General features: G+C 49.0%; 1 protein-coding gene across 1 annotated transcript in view; it reads left to right on the forward strand.

Annotated features, from left to right (window-relative positions):
* LOC140390229 (uncharacterized) overlaps nucleotides 1-17,205 on the forward strand; it is a 45,772-nt gene that overhangs the window by 17,136 nt on the left and 11,431 nt on the right. The window contains exons 2-3 of the mRNA XM_072475207.1: nucleotides 152-277; nucleotides 583-660. The gene's annotated coding sequence lies outside the window, so the exon portion shown is untranslated. The remainder of the gene's footprint in view (nucleotides 1-151; nucleotides 278-582; nucleotides 661-17,205) is intronic.

Genomic DNA, 17,205 nt, shown 5'->3' on the forward strand with positions numbered 1-17,205 from the left:
AGGGAGGCAAGAGCATACCATGGCTTTGAGCTTTCCTACCATGACAAACCCTTAAAATTTAAAGACTTTAAAAAAAATTATTTTAAAATTGGTCAAATAAATTGCTTAAACAATGACATACAATTTAACATAATTTGAAAATACCCACCAGGACTTCCTCACCGATCATGCTGCTCCTCTTGGCTCCACATCACCTTCTGGACTGTGATATTATCTTGGAATGCTGCTGTCTGACCCCACACTACTGCCGGTTTTTCCTGTCACCATCACTGCAAAGGTAAGTGATGAGATGAGAAGAAACCTATTCATGCAGGGTTGTGCATATTTGGAATTCCCCGACTGTGATAATTGTGGATCCATCATCGTTAAATATATTCAAGGGTGAGATGGACAGATTTTTTTTTTCCCTGAGGGATTCAGGGAGCGGGCAGGGAAGTGTCGTTGCAGCCCAAGATCCACCCAGATCTTATTGAAAGGCAGGATTGGCTCAATGGGATGTATGGTATTTTTCCTGATCCATTTTCCCATGTTTTTACTTCAGATTCGCAGCATCCATAAAATGTTTGTTTTCTTTTTTTGCAGGCTCTGCTCACAGGATCTAGTCAAGAAACACTCCTGGATCATTAAGAAACAATTTCTGGCAGGGTAAAGATTGGTTGTGTAAGTTGGTTATCCTAATTGAACAATTTTTCTTCAGGCGTTTATCTAATTTCCTTCTGAAAGACTTTCCGGCATTGCTATAAGCTGGAGTTGAGGTGAAGGCGAAGCTGCTACTTCCTTTCAGACATGCCCTAAAACCCATCTGTTGGACCAATTTTTCCATCAGTTGACCCAATGTCTCCTCACTATCCAAGTTTGTTTCATGATTTTCCTGTGAAGTACATTGAGATATTTTGGTACGTTAAAAGCACTCTCTTGATCTTGTGGTGTCCTTTGGAGTACAGTCAGGACTGGCAATTTCCAATATTAAATTGAGAAAGCATTCTTCTCCTCCAAACGACACGCCATCCTGACTTGGTACTACATCACCATTCCTTCACTGTTGCTGGGTCAAATTCCTGGAACTCTCTACCAAACAGCACTGTACAAGCACACAGACTGCAACTCTCTACCTAACAGCACACAGACTGCAGTAGTTCCAAGAAGGTTGTTCACCGTCATCTTCTCAAGGCTCCGAAGGGCTTGGCAATAAATGCTGAGCTAGGCAATAATGCCACATCCCATGAACAAATAAAAAAGAGAAAGCAGAGTCTAGAGGTCATTCGGCTGTAAAACATGCACTGACCGTACAATATACAAGAGTAATGTTTGAGGAACCAGGGTTTCTTTAGAGTCTTTTATCTATTTTGCATATACTGGGGTTCTTTTCATTTTTGGGTTGTGCACATCATTAGCAAGCCCTGGATATATTGCTAATTCCCAATTGGCCCGTAAGATGATAACCATATAAAAACTATGCCTCAAAAGCAGTAGCTCACCTCCTGACTCCGGAGTACCTGTTTACCATCTCCAAGTCACAAATCAGAAGGTTCTGTTTTTTCATTCATGGGATGAGGGCATCACTGAAGAGATGACCATTTATTGCTCATTCCCAATTTCCCTTGAGAAGGTGGTGGTGAGCTATCTTCTTGAATCACTGAAGTCCATGTGGTGTGGATACACCCAAAGTGCTGTTAGAGAGAGGTCTCCAACATTGTGACTCAGCAACAGTGAAGGAACTGCGATAAATTTCAAAGTCCGGATGGAAAAGAAACTTTCTGGTGTAACCCCTCCGTTTCAACTATCAACTGCCCTTCTCCTTCGTAATGCTTGCAGTCATGGGTTTGGAAGATATTGTCTGCTTCAGTGTCTGAGGAGTTATGAATGGCGGTGAACATTGTAAAATCATCAATGAACATCCACACTCATCCCTCTCTCACTCACACTCATCCTCTCTCATGCACTCACTCATCCCTCTCTCGTACACGCACTCATCCCTCTCTCGCGCATGCACTCATTCCTCTTTCTCACACACCACTTATCCCACTCTCTCACCCATGCACATCCCCTTCCCCCTCTCACACACTCTCATGCTTCTTTCACACACAGACTCATCCCTCTTTCTCACACACTCATTCTCTCACACACTCGTCCCTCTCTCACACTCACACTCATAAGAACATAAGAACTAGGAGTAGGCCATCTGGCCCCTCGAGCCTGCTCCACCATTCAATGAGATCATGGCTGATCTTTTGTGGACTCAGCTCCACTTTCCGGCCCGAACACCGTAACCCTTAATCCCTTTATTCTTCAAAAAACTATCTATCTTTATCTTAAAAACATTTAATGAAGGAGCCTCTACTGCTTGACTGGGCAAGGAATTCCATAGATTCACAACCCTTTGGGTGAAGAAGTTCTTCCTAAACTCAGTCCTAAATCTATTTCCCCTTATTTTGAGGCTATGCCCCCTAGTTCTGCTTTCACCCGCCAGTGGAAACAACCTGCCCGCATTTATCCTATCTATTCCCTTCATAATCTTATATGTTTCAATAAGATCCCCCCTCATCCTTCTAAATTCCAACGAGTACAGTCCCAGTCTACTCAACCTCTCCTCGTAATCCAACCCCTTCAGCTCTGGGATTAACCTAGTGAATCTCCTCTGCACACCATCCAGTGCCAGTATGTCCTTTCTCAAGTAAGGAGACCAAAACTGAACACAATACTCCAGGTGTGGCCTCACTAACACCTTATACAATTGCAGCAGAACCTCCCTAGTCTTAAACTCCATCCCTCTAGCAATGAAGGACAAAATTCCATTTGCCTTCTTAATCACCTGTTGCACCTAAAAACCAATTTTGTGCGACTCATGCACGAGCACACCCAGGTCTCTCTGCACAGCAGCATCTTTTAATATTTTATCATTTAAATAATAATCCCTTTTGCTGTTATTCCTACCAAAATGGATAACCTCACATTTGTCAACATTGTATTCCATCTGCCAGACCCTAGCCCATTCACTTAGCCTATCCAAATCCCTCTGCAGACTTCCAGTATCCTCTGCACTTTTTGCTTTACCACTTATCTTAGTGTCGTCTGCAAACTTGGACACATTGCCCTTGGTCCCCAACTCCAAATCATCTATGTAAATTGTGAACAGTTGTGGGCCCAACACTGATCCCGGAGGGACACCACTAGCTACTGATTGCCAACCAGAGAAACACCCATTAATCTCCACTCTTTGCTTTCTATTAATTAACCAATCCTCTATCCATGCTACTACTTTCCCCTTAATGCCATGCATCTTTATCTTATGCAACAACCTTTTGTGTGGCACCTTGTCAAAGGCTTTCTGGAAATCCAGATATACCACATCCATTGGCTCCCCGTTATCTACCGCACTGTTAATGTCCTCAAAAAATTCCACTAAATTAGTTAGGCACGACCTGCCCTTTATGAACCCATGCTGCGTCTGTCCAATGGGACAATTTCCATCCAGATGCCTCGCTATTTCTTACTTGATGATAGATTCCAGCATCTTCCCTACTACCGAAGTTAAGCTCACTGGCCTATAATTACCCGCTTTCCGCCTACCTCCTTTTTTAAACAGTGGTGTCATGTTTGCTAATTTCCAATCCGCCGGGACCACCCCAGAGCATAGTGAATTTTGGTAAATTATCACTAGTGCATTTGCAATTTCCCTAGCCATCTCTTTTAGCACTCTGGGATGCATTGCATCAGGTCCAGGAGACTTGTCTACCTTTAGCCCCATTAGCTTGCCCATCACTACCTCCTTGGTGATAACAATTCTCTCAAGGTACTCACCTGTCATAGCCTCATTTCCATCAGTCACTGGCATGTTATTTGTGTCTTCCACTGTGAAGACCGACCCAAAAAACCTGTTCAGTTCCTCAGCCATTTCCTCATCTCCCATTATTAAATCTCCCTTCTCATCCTCTAAAGGACCAATATTTACCTTAGCTACTCTTTTTTGTTTTATGTATTTGTAGAAACTTTTACTATCTGTTTTTATATTCTGAGCAAGTTTACTCTCATAATCTATCTTACTCTTTATAGCTTTTTTAGTAGCTTTCTGTTGCCCCCCTAAAGATTTCCCAGTCCTCTAGTCTCCCACTGATCTTTGCTACTTTGAATGTTTTTTCCTTCAATTTGATACTCTCCCGTATTTCCTTAGATATCCACGGTCGATTTTCCCTCTTTTTACCGTCCTTCCTTTTTGTTGGTATAAACCTTTGCTGAGCACTGTGAAAAATCACTTGGAAGGTTCTCCACTGTTCCTCAACTGTTTCACTATAAAGTCTTTGCTCCCAGTCTACCTTAGCTAGTTCTTCTCTCATCCCATTGTAATCTCCTTTGTTTAAGCACAAAACACTAGTGCTTGATTTTACCTTCTCACCCTCCATCTGTATTTTAAATTCCACTATATTGTGATCGCTCCTTCCGAGAGGATCCCTAACTATGAGATCCTGAATCAATCCTGTCTCATTACACAGGACCAGATCTAGGACCGCTTGTTCCCTCGTAGGTTCCATTACATACTGTTCTAGGAAACTATCGCGGATACATTCTATAAACTCCTCCTCAAGGCTGCCTTGACCGACCTGGTTAAACCAATCAACATGTAGAAGTCCCCCATGATAACTGCTGTACCATTTCTACATGCATCTGTTATTTCTTTGTTTATTGCCTGCCCCACCATAATGTTACTATTTGGTGGCCAATAGATTACTCCTATCAGTGACTTTTTCGCCTTACTATTCCTGATTTCCACCCAAATGGATTCAAGCTTTTCCTCCACAGCACCGATGTCATCCCTTATTGTTGCCCGGATGTCATCCTTAAATAACGGAGCTACACCACCTCCCTTACCATCCACTCTGTCCTTCCGAAAAGTTTGATACCCTCGGATATTTAACTCCCAGTCGTGACCATCCTTTAACCATGATGCAGTAATGGCCACTAAATCATAGTCATTCACGATGATTTGCGCCATCAACTCATTTACCTTATTCCGAATACTACGAGCATTCAGGTAAAGTACACTTATGTTGGCTTTTTTACCTCTGTCCTGAATCTTAACACCTCGATCAGTAACCTCTCCTAAGTTATATTTCCTCTTAACCTTTCTCCTAATTTTCCTTGTCGTCGAACCCATATCTTCCTGTAACAACCTGCCGCATCGCTTACCATTAATGTTTTCACTTCCCGTTTTATTTCTTTTAGTATTCCTGGTCCTATTCACTGAGCTCCCCTCAGTCACTGTACCTTGTACTGTCGCCCTTTTTGATTTTTGACTATGGCTTCTCTGCCTTACACTTTTCCCCCTTACTGCCTTTTATTTCTGTCCCTGTTTTACTACCTTCCAACTTCCTGCATCGGTTCCCATTCCCCTGCCACGTTAGTTTAAACTCTCCCCAACAGCTCTAGCAAACCCCCCCCCCCCCCCCCCCCCCCCAGGACATCGGTTCCAGTCCTGCCCAGGTGCAGACCGTCCAGTTTGTACTGGTCCCACCTCCCCCAGAACCGGTTCTAATGTCCCAGGAATTTGAATCCCTCCCTCTTGCACCATCTCTCGAGCCACGTATTCATCCTCTCTATCCTGACATTCCTACTCTGACTAGCTCGTGGCACTGGTAGCAATCCTGAGATTACTACCTTTGAGGTCCTACTTTTTAGTTTAACTCCTAGCTCACTAAATTCAGCTTGTAGGAGCCTGTCTCTCACGCTCATCCCTCTCTCACACACACTCCTCCCTCTCTCTCTCACTCAGACTCATCCCTCTCTCACACACTCATTCCTCTCTCTCACTCACACTCACAGTCATTCCTTTCTCTCACACACTCATTCCTCTCTCTCGCACACCCATCCCCCTCACTCACTCGCACTCATCCCTCTCATACACTCATCCCTCTCTCACTCACACTCATCCCTCTCTCACTCACACTCAGCCCTCTCTCACTCACACTCATCCCTCTCTCACTCACACTCATCCCTCTCTCACACACATTCATCCATTTCTCTCTCCCACACACATCCCTCTCTCACTCACACTCATCTCTATCTCACTCATACTCACCTCTCTCTCGCAAACACTTGTCCCTCTCTCTCACCCATGCTCATCCCCTTCTCTCCTACACACACTCTCATGCTTCTTTCACACACTTGCTCATCCCTCTCTCACACACTTGCTCATCCCTCTCTCACACACTTGCTCATCCCTCTCTCACACACTTGCTCATCACTCTCTCACACACTTGCTCATCCCTCTCTCATGCACACATCCCCCTCTCTCACGCACACTCATCCGTCACACACCCATCCCTCTCTCACATGCGCACTCATCCCTCTCTTACATCCCTCTCTCACACGCGCACTCATCCCTCGCACGCGCACTCATCCCTCTCTCACACACATATTCACCGCTCTCACACGTGCACTCATCCCTCTCTCTCACACGCGCACTCATCCCTCTCTCTCACGCGCACTCATCCCTCTCTCTCACGCGCACTCATCCCTCTCTCTCACACGCGCACTCATCCCTCTCTCTCACGCGCACTCATCCCTCTCTCTCACACGCGCACTCATCCCTCTCTCTCACACGCGCACTCATCCCTCTCTCTCACACGCGCACTCATCCCTCTCTCTCACACGCGCACTCATCCCTCTCTCTCACACGCGCACTCATCCCTCTCTCTCACACGCGCACTCATCCCTCTCTCTCACACGCGCACTCATCCCTCTCTCTCACATGCGCACTCATCCCTCTCTCTCACACGCGCACTCATCCCTCTCTCTCACACGCGCACTCATCCCTCTCTCTCACACGCGCACTCATCCCTCTCACACGCGCACTCCTCCCTCTCTCTCATGCGCACTCCTCCCTCTCACACATGCACTCATCCCTCTCTTTCACACGCGCACTCCTCCCTCTCTCACACGCGCACTCATCCCTCTCTTTCACACGCGCACTCATCCCTCTCTTTCACACGCGCACTCATCCCTCTCTTTCACACGCGCACTCATCCCTCTCTTTCACACGCGCACTCATCCCTCTCTTTCACACGCGCACTCATCCCTCTCTTTCACACGCGCACTCATCCCTCTCTTTCACACGCGCACTCATCCCTCTCTTTCACACGCGCACTCATCCCTCTCTTTCACACGCGCACTCATCCCTCTCTTTCACACGCGCACTCATCCCTCTCTTTCACACGCGCACTCATCCCTCTCTTTCACACGCGCACTCATCCCTCTCTTTCACACGCGCACTCATCCCTCTCTTTCACACGCGCACTCATCCCTCTCTTTCACACGCGCACTCATCCCTCTCTTTCACACGCGCACTCATCCCTCTCTTTCACACGCGCACTCATCCCTCTCTTTCACACGCGCACTCATCCCTCTCTTTCACACGCGCACTCATCCCTCTCTTTCACACGCGCACTCATCCCTCTCTTTCACACGCGCACTCATCCCTCTCTTTCACACGCGCACTCATCCCTCTCTTTCACACGCGCACTCATCCCTCTCTTTCACACGCGCACTCATCCCTCTCTTTCACACGCGCACTCATCCCTCTCTTTCACACGCGCACTCATCCCTCTCTTTCACACGCGCACTCATCCCTCTCTTTCACACGCGCACTCATCCCTCTCTTTCACACGCGCACTCATCCCTCTCTTTCACACGCGCACTCATCCCTCTCTTTCACACGCGCACTCATCCCTCTTTCACACGCGCACTCATCCCTCTTTCACACGCGCACTCATCCCTCTCTTTCACACGCGCACTCAACCCTCTCTTTCACACGCGCACTCATCCCTCTCTTTCACACGCGCACTCATCCCTCTCTTTCACACGCGCACTCATCCCTCTCTTTCACACGCGCACTCATCCCTCTCTCTCACACGCGCACTCATCCCTCTCTCTCACACGCGCACTCATCCCTCTCTCTCACACGCGCACTCATCCCTCTCTCTCACACGCGCACTCATCCCTCTCTCTCACACGCGCACTCATCCCTCTCTCTCACACGCGCACTCATCCCTCTCTCTCACACGCGCACTCATCCCTCTCTCTCACACGCGCACTCATCCCTCTCTCTCACACGCGCACTCATCCCTCTCTCTCACACGCGCACTCATCCCTCTCTCTCACACGCGCACTCATCCCTCTCTCTCACACGCGCACTCATCCCTCTCTCTCACACGCGCACTCATCCCTCTCTCTCACACGCGCACTCATCCCTCTCTCTCACACGCGCACTCATCCCTCTCTCTCACACGCGCACTCATCCCTCTCTCTCACACGCGCACTCATCCCTCTCTCTCACACGCGCACTCATCCCTCTCTCTCACACGCGCACTCATCCCTCTCTCTCACACGCGCACTCATCCCTCTCTCTCACACGCGCACTCATCCCTCTCTCTCACACGCGCACTCATCCCTCTCTCTCACACGCGCACTCATCCCTCTCTCTCACACGCGCACTCATCCCTCTCTCTCACACGCGCACTCATCCCTCTCTCTCACACGCGCACTCATCCCTCTCTCTCACACGCGCACTCATCCCTCTCTCTCACACGCGCACTCATCCCTCTCTCTCACACGCGCACTCATCCCTCTCTCTCACACGCGCACTCATCCCTCTCTCTCACACGCGCACTCATCCCTCTCTTTCACACGCACCTCATCCCTCTCTCTCACACACGCGCACTCATCCCTCTCTCTCACACACGCGCACTCATCCCTCTCTCTCACACACGCGCACTCATCCCTCTCTCTCACACACGCGCACTCATCCCTCTCTCTCACACGCGCACTCATCCCTCTATCTCGCTCTGTCTCTCTGTCTCTCTCTTGCTCCCTCTGTCTGTCTGTCCCCCTCTGTCTCACTCCCTCTGTCTGTCTGTCCCCCTCTGCCTTTCTCCACCTGTCTGTCTGTCCCCCTCTGTCTTTATAACCCCTCTCTCTCTCTCTCTCTCTATCTCTCTCTCTCTCTGTTGCCCCTGCAGCTATGTGGTCATTCAAACAGTTACATAATTTTCAAGATTCACGGTTGAATCGAGTATATTTCCCATATTGAGAGCTTGGCCAGGTTTAATCTTAGGGGCTGATGGGCTTTGAAAGTCAGGTCTACATGTACGATGGTTGTTTCCAGATTATCGTTGATTAAATCTCGGTGGTACCGTACTTGTTACCGTTTAAATTGAACAACCTTTCCAACTTCAGATGTCATTCGACCTTATCCTTGAGAGAGACATGGAGAGAGCCTTGTCCTGAAAACAAGAGTGTTATCAGTGATGTATCTAGCTGCAGGTCGCTGCTCTGTCTGTTCCATAAAATCCATTTTACATAGGGCAACTGTTTTCTTGTTAGCTTCTTTGAAGTTAGTAGTCCTTGTCATTGTCCTCTTTTCCCATGATGTCTTACTGGACAATGTTGGCCATTGTCCTCATTTACCATCATGCCTTTCGGCTCCGTGTTGGCAAGTGTCCGACACAGCACGTCCTCCTGTTGATCCACTGAATTGAACAAAGTGTACAAAAAGAACCTGAACTAACCCACTCCATCAGGCAGACATCAACGATCCAAGCCCTGTTACAACTAATTATCACTACTTAAGCAATTTCATTAATATGTGTATATACTTTATTCATTGGCATCTAATTTTCCCATCAACCGTTCCCATTTTTTGTAAAAACAACTCCATCTCTAATTTAATTTCCATCTTAATTTTCCAGTATTTTTATGTAATCATAATATAACATTGCAATAAAATAATAGGCATGGCTATTATTACTAAACGTGATATAATTCATTCCCATGGGTCCAGCTTATATTTGTTCTCCACTTCCAAATATCATCCCACCTGTAATCTAATTTACATTGGCTTTGATTACACTTATTACTTGTAACACTTGGGTCACATGAGCATATTTAAGGTGCTTTTTAATATTTTGTCGAGTTTCTGGCAACAATTGTTATTTTGTCATATATTTTAAATTCAGATATAATTTCTTCCGTGACATCAATTCGATCTTGATTTTGTTTATGAATATCAACGAACGCAATTTTACTAATTTTATCTGAGTCCTGGGGTCTTAAACAAAATGTTGGTTCCTCAGCAGGGCATATTCTGGTACCATACCAATATCTTCTCAGTGAGGTTGTAACATAATAACAGAGCCGAAAGAGGCAGAGAGTGGGTGGAGGAAGTTGATACGCCATTGCATCTATTTATGTAATGTTAAAACTTATAGGTGTTGACACCAACACACAATCCATGGACTTTTATGAATGAAAAACTGGCGCCACACCTGGACTGATTCCGCTACCATTGAGTGACTAGCATCAGTGCCACATGGAACACAATCGATTCCAATGAAAAAGTGTCAATTACTAGGGGGCATAGGTTTAAGGTGAGAGGGGCAAGGTTTAGAGTAGATGTACGAGGCAAGTTTTTTACGCAGAGCGTAGTGGGTGCCTGGAACTCGCTACCGGAGGAGGTGGTGGAAGCAGGGACGATAGTGACATTTAAGGGGCATCTTGACAAATACATGAATAGAGGGATACGGACCCAGGAAGTGTAGAAGATTGTAGTTTAGTCGGGCAGCATGGTCGGCACGGGCTTGGAGGGCAGAAGGGCCTGTTCCTGTGCTGTACATTTCTTTGTTCTTTGAGTGCGGGATTCGGCACGTCCGTGATTGACACCCGTGAGGTAACAAGATGACATGGTTGTGCTGGAGCGTGCCCAAACAGCTGATGGATTGGCTGGGCCAGAGGGCATCCGGGGGTGGTGCCCTGCAGGGGGGCACCTATACGACCCATGGCACTGAGTTCAAAGTGGACTGTTAGCTGTGTGTGCAGCTGCATGGCTGCCTTGCCGGCTGCTGCAATGGTATCCCGTGCTCGTTAACCCCACAACCCACCCCCTAGCAACTCCCCGCTACTGCCCCCCCCCCTTCCCGACCGACCCTGACAGAAGCTCCACGGCCAGGGGCACAATTGTCAGGAAACTGACAATGTTGGACACCTTCTGTAGGACATCTCTCTCAGTTAGCAGCCACCACACCGGTCTCACGATTTTTAAGTGCACAAGTGAACCACTTGGGAACCGGCGGGAACTTGGCCCATCGGAGGCAGAGAATCACGGAGGCCCTGGAGAATACTGGGTAGGACCAGTTAATAATATGCAAACGGTGTCTAATGTACGTGCGTTCCAGAAGGCAGTGAAGCCGCTATCGAGGTGCTGGAGCATATGGAGATTTGGCGTCAAACCGGCACTTGCCGAGATTTTGGCTTCGGAACTGATGCTCCGCCCAATCGCCTTTCCCGATTTTCGGCGTCGGCTAACGTAGAATCCCGTTCATTGTGTTCTTATTCCTTCATTTTTTCTCAAGTTCCATCTTTTTTTACCAAATTTAATTTCTAATTTTTGCTACTTAAAGTTACACGAAAAATTTTGTGAAACGGATTTTTAAGTGACATTTCTTTCATAACTAAATGTTTGGAGGTCTCAAATTGGATTGCTCCTTTCCAAACCAACTCACTATTCACTTCACCCAATATCCCCTTAATTGCTATATCATCCAATCTCCATAATTACTGCAAAGAATTTGATCCTAATTCTGGTCTCAATCATTACCTTTCTTTTTTATTATCTGGTTATTTGGGCCTTTTTAGATATTTTGTTTCACATCTTTATTTAATTTCCCTAACATACTTTTCACTTGGCTTGTTAAAACTCTTAATTTTTCATCCAGATTCTGCAAGTTTAAAATGTTAACAGTCCTGTATTGTATATTTCATCTCTCTTTCTCATCATTCCCTGCTTTTTGGCCTAACAATATTTTCGTCTGTCGGTTATATAACCTTTTGATCTGGGTAGCACTTCAATTCGGGAGTCCGAACTTTGAAACATTTACAATTACTGGTACTTATTCACGGTGCACATCATCATACATTGTTTTTCCAATAATCCTCCGGAAACTACCATTTGCTGGTCCTGTTATGGTCATCACAGTCTATTAATTTATGTTGTTTCCCCATCAGACACTGTTTCATGTTTTCACATCTCCTGCTTCTTGAGTTTTGGATATCATGGTGTAATTTCATAAATGGTTATTTCTGTTAATGCTATAGTTCCACCAGTCCATCTTTTCATATCTATTATTGAGAGCAAGATACTGCATGCTCTTACTTACACTTTTGATCTTGCTAGCTAATCAGCCAAAATTTCTTCTTCACTGGTGTCTTATCGGATTAATCTTCTCCCCTTTCTCTTTTTCACTTTCTCAACCTGGGGTATCTCCTTCGGGATTTTGCTTCTCGGCGCCACCTTGAGCCTGTCTCCTGAGTAGAACGGGTGGCAGCACCTGCAGATTCTCCATTCTCTACTAGGGGAGGAGCAGAAGGTGTCACTGCTGATTCCTGCCTATATCCAGCAAAAATCTTTTGTTGTGTCACAAGTAGACTTCCATTAACACTGCAATAAAGTTACTGTGAAAAGGCCCTAGTTGCCACACTCCGGCGTCTGGTTGGGTACACTGAGGGAGAATTCAGAATGCCCAATTCACCTGACAGCACGTCTTTTGGGACTTGTGGGAGGAAACCAGAGCACTCCGAGGGAACCCATGCAGACACAGGGAGAACGTGCAGATTGGCACAGACAGTGACCCAAGCCAGGAATTGAACCCAGGTTCCTGGCGCTGTGAAGCAACAGTGCTAACGATTACCCTGAGAGTTGAATAGCTTTTAAAAAATATACTTTTATTCAAGTCTGTTTACACATATACACAAAAATATCAGAAGACCAATACACCAAACCGAACAAACAGCCACAAATCCCCAACCTCTCCCTAGATCAACACCCCACATAGAACTCCCTATATTAACACCCCATGTGGAATCATGGAATCATAGAATCCTTACAGTACAGAAGGATGCTGTTCGGCCCATCATGCGCCAGCCCTTGCTCCGATAGAGCACCCTACCTGGGCTTAATCCTCTGCCTCTATCCTCATAACCCCACCTTGCGTACACCAATTTTAGGATGGTCACTTCAGCTAACCTGCACATCTTTGGATCTTTGGACTGTGGGAGGAAACCAGAGCAGGCAGAGGAAATCCACGCAGACAGAACGTACAAACGCCACACAATTGTCTCCTGAGATCAGAATCGAAGCCGGGTCCATGGCGGTGTGAGCCCCCCTCCCCCGGTCACCCTTCAATAACCCCCCCCCCCCCCCGGTGACCCTTCAATAATAGAGAAATTAATGAACGGTTTCCACTTCCGGGTGAACCCTCTAGCGACACCCCGCAAAGCGAACTTCTCCAACCGCTGGAATTCTACCAGGTCACTCACCCATACCACCGCCTTCGGCGGCTCTGGCTCAACAAACTCGGTCTCTGGGCTATCAGGGAGGCAAAGGCCAAACATCAGCCTCTCTCCCCAGCTAGACTCTCAGATCTTCCGCCATACCGAATATCAGCACCTCCAGACTGGGGCCACTCCCATTACCCGGAACCTCGGACATAAAGTCTGATGCCCCTCCCAGAACCCCAAAACATGTGGATATAATTTGTGGTGCGCCCCTCCCCCGCACACTGCCCACACCCGTCTTCCACTCCCGTAAAGGACCTGCTCATCCTCACCAACGTCATGTGGGCTCTATGCACCACCTTAAACTGGATGAGGTTCAACCTTGCACACTACAAGGACACGTGCACCCTCCGCAAGGCCTCTCCCCACATCCCACACCTCCCTTCCCAGCTGCTCCTCCCATTTGCACTTAATCTCCTCCATTGGACCACCCTCACTCTTCATCAATTTCTTGCAAATATCCAACACCATCCCTTCCCCTATATCGTCCTCCAACAACAATTTGTCCTGCAACACCAAAAGGGGGAAGCCCCGGGAAGGACGGTACCTCTCTCCTCACGGAAACCCTCACCTGCATATACCTAAAGCCATTCCCCTTGGGCAACTCGTACAATTTCACCAACTCCTTCAGCCCCGCAAACTTTCCCCCTATAAACAAGTGCCTAAAGTACCCCTGCTGCCACTGCCCGGGTCGGAGAATCGGCGGGGGGGTGCCCACGAATCCCGCCACTCTGCTCCGACGCCGGGCCACCAGTTCTCCGACGACCGGAGAATAAGAGGCAGTCGCGCCTGTGCGGTCGCCGTGTCGCCATTCGGGCGCCATTGAAAGCGGCACCCCTGGCGATTATCCACGCTCGACGGGCCGAGTGCCCACCGAGTTCCGCCGGCGTCGTTTACATATGGTCCTACCCAGCAGGACCTCGCCGCTCTAGCTGCGGGGCCGTCCTGGTGGGGGGGCAGGGGCAGGGGCAGTCAACTCCAGGGGGGGGGGGGGGGGGCCTCCACGTGGCCAGACCCGCGATCGGGGCAACCGACCAGCGGGCGGGCTCATTCCGAAGGGGAGGCCTAGGTTCCTCCGCGCCGGCCCCTGTAGGGCTCCGCTATGTTGCCCGGGGGCGCCGCGGAGATGGCCGTGGCGCGCATGCGCGGACCTGCGCCGGCCGTGGCCCACGCATGCGCGGACCCATGCCGGCTATCGCGTAACGGCTTCAGCGCCGGAGCAGCAGACAGCACTTCGGCGCTGTTCTAGCCCCCTAGGAAGGGGTGAATGCCTGGACCTGGAAGCCCATTAACGCCGGCGTTGCGCACGCTGGTTTTGACGCCAGCGTCAACACTTGGCTGGGATTTTGGAGAATCCCAGCCATGGTGCTGGAATCTCCGCTGGCGGAATTCTCCGTTGCGCCGACAATGCACCCACGCCCGGGAATTTCCTGACGGTGTGGGACTGCCCACAATGGGAAACTCCGTTGGCCGACTGATGGGACAGAGAATCCCACTGCTGGTGCTGGTGCGCTGCACCAGATAACTGGACTGGCGGGGCGGAGAGTTGTCCCACATTGTCGCCCACAACGTCATCCCCCCCCTCCCCAGCCCAAAATGTTGCCTGCAGTAGCTCCACACCCGTAATTCCGAAACCAAAACTGGGCTCACAATGTACGTAACCAGCAAGAATGGAAGAGATACCAACAACGGAAACCCGTCCCCCAACTCGATAACGCCTCCATCCGTCCTGTTATCCTTTCCACAGCCCATTTTCTCCCCATTACAATGTTCACCGCCCAATAATGATTTAGGAAATTCGGCAACACCAGTCCCCCTCCCTCACCTCGCCCCTTCTCCAAGAACACCCCTTTCACCCGTGGGGTCTTCCCCGTCCACCTAAACGTTAAAATTATACCGTTCAGCTTCCTGAAAAAGGACTTGGTAACAAAGATGCTGAGGTCAAGGAACAAGAACCTGGGCAACACCATCATTTTCACTATCTGCATGCCAGTGACCGTGACAACACATCTCACCTCTTAAAATCTGCCTTCATTCCCTCCACCAGTCGTGTCAAGTTCAATTTGTATTCTCAGCATCAACTGGATTCCTAAGTACACAACCACTCGCCCCACCACCCTGAACAACAACTCACCCAACCTCATTTCTTGCCCTCTAGCATTGATGGGGAACACCTCACCCATCCCCATGTTCAATTTGTGCCCCAAAACCGGCCAAATTCCCTCCAAACCTCCATAAACCCTCCAATGCTGCCCACCGGAACAAAGATGTAAAATAACAAATCATCCGCATATAGCGAAACTCTATGCTCAGCACCAACCCCCAACACATACCCCTGCTCAATCCCTCAATGCCCTAAGTGCCAATGGCTCTATCGCCAAGGCAAAAAGCAACAGGGAGAGCAGGCACCCCTGCCTCATCTCCCGATGTAACCCAAAGTACCCCGCACCCATCCGGTTCATCCGAACATTTGCCACCAGCCCTGTACAACAGCTGAACCCAATCCACAAACTCTTGCCCAAACCCGAACCGCCCCAGCACCTCCAACAAATACGCCAGCTCCACCCGATCAAAGGCCTTCTCCATGTCTGTTGTCACTACTACTTCTACCTCCTGCCCCTCCGAGGGCATTATAAGTACATTAAGCAACCTGTGCATATTCGCCAACAGCTACCTTCCCTTCACAAATCCCGCCTGGTCCTCTCCAATCACCCCTGACTCTCAGTCCTCAATCCGCGACGCTAAGAACTTTGTCAACAACTTCACATCAGCGTTCAGCAGCAATATCGGGCAGTACACTGTTCCGGGTACTTATCTTTCTTCAGATAAGGGAGATCTATGCCTGTGACAAGGTGGGGGGGAAGCTTCCCCTATCTCTTGCCTCATTATACGTCCTGACCAACAATAGCCCCATCTCCATAACAAACCTTTTCTAAAACTCTACTGGAAACCCGACCGGCCCTGGAGCCTTTCCCGCCTGCATCGCACCCATACCATCCATCACCTCCCTCAGCCCAACCAGGCCCCCCCCCCCTACTCTGCACCTTGGACAACTCCAGCCCATTCAGGAACTGTACATCGCCGCCTCCCCGACTGGGGGCTCCGACTCATACAGCCTCCTATAAAAGGCCACAAATGCCCATTCACCCCCCTTCTGGATCTGTCACCACTCCACCCCTCTTGTTACGCATCCTACCAATTTTCCTCACGGCTGCCTGCTTCCTCAGCTGATATGCCGGCATCCTGCTTGCCTTTTCCCCGTACTCATACACTGCCCCTCTGCAACTGCCCCACAGCCTTCACTAACCCAAACTCCATCTAGAGCCTCTGCCCCTCCTTTAGCAACCTCTCCTCCGGGGCCACTGAGTACCTCCGATCGACTCTCAGAATCTCCTCTACCAGACTTGCCCTCTCCTCATGCTCCATGCTCTACATGCATGCCCGGATCAAAATAATCTTTCCCCCAACTACTGCTTTAAGTGCCTCAACAGCATGGCAGCTGTGACCTCCCCCGTACCGTTCAACTCTACATACCCCGGAATGGCAGCCCTCACCCGCTCTCACACATTCTCACGCACCCTCATCCGCCAGCAGTCCCACATCCAACCTCCAATGCGGCCATTGGGACTGGCCCTGTACCACCCGCAAATCCACCCAGTTCGGCGCATGGTCAGAAACGACAATCGCCGAGTACGATTCGGCCACCCCGCCAGCAGCACCTTGTCCAGAACAAAAACGTTGATCTGGGAATGCACCCGGTGCACATGGAAAAAGTGCGAGAACTCCTTCCACATCGGCCTCGCATACCTCCACAGGTCCGCACCG

Source organism: Scyliorhinus torazame, chromosome 14, assembly GCF_047496885.1.
Source record: "Scyliorhinus torazame isolate Kashiwa2021f chromosome 14, sScyTor2.1, whole genome shotgun sequence".
In the NCBI taxonomy this organism is placed as follows: Eukaryota; Metazoa; Chordata; class Chondrichthyes; order Carcharhiniformes; family Scyliorhinidae; genus Scyliorhinus; species Scyliorhinus torazame.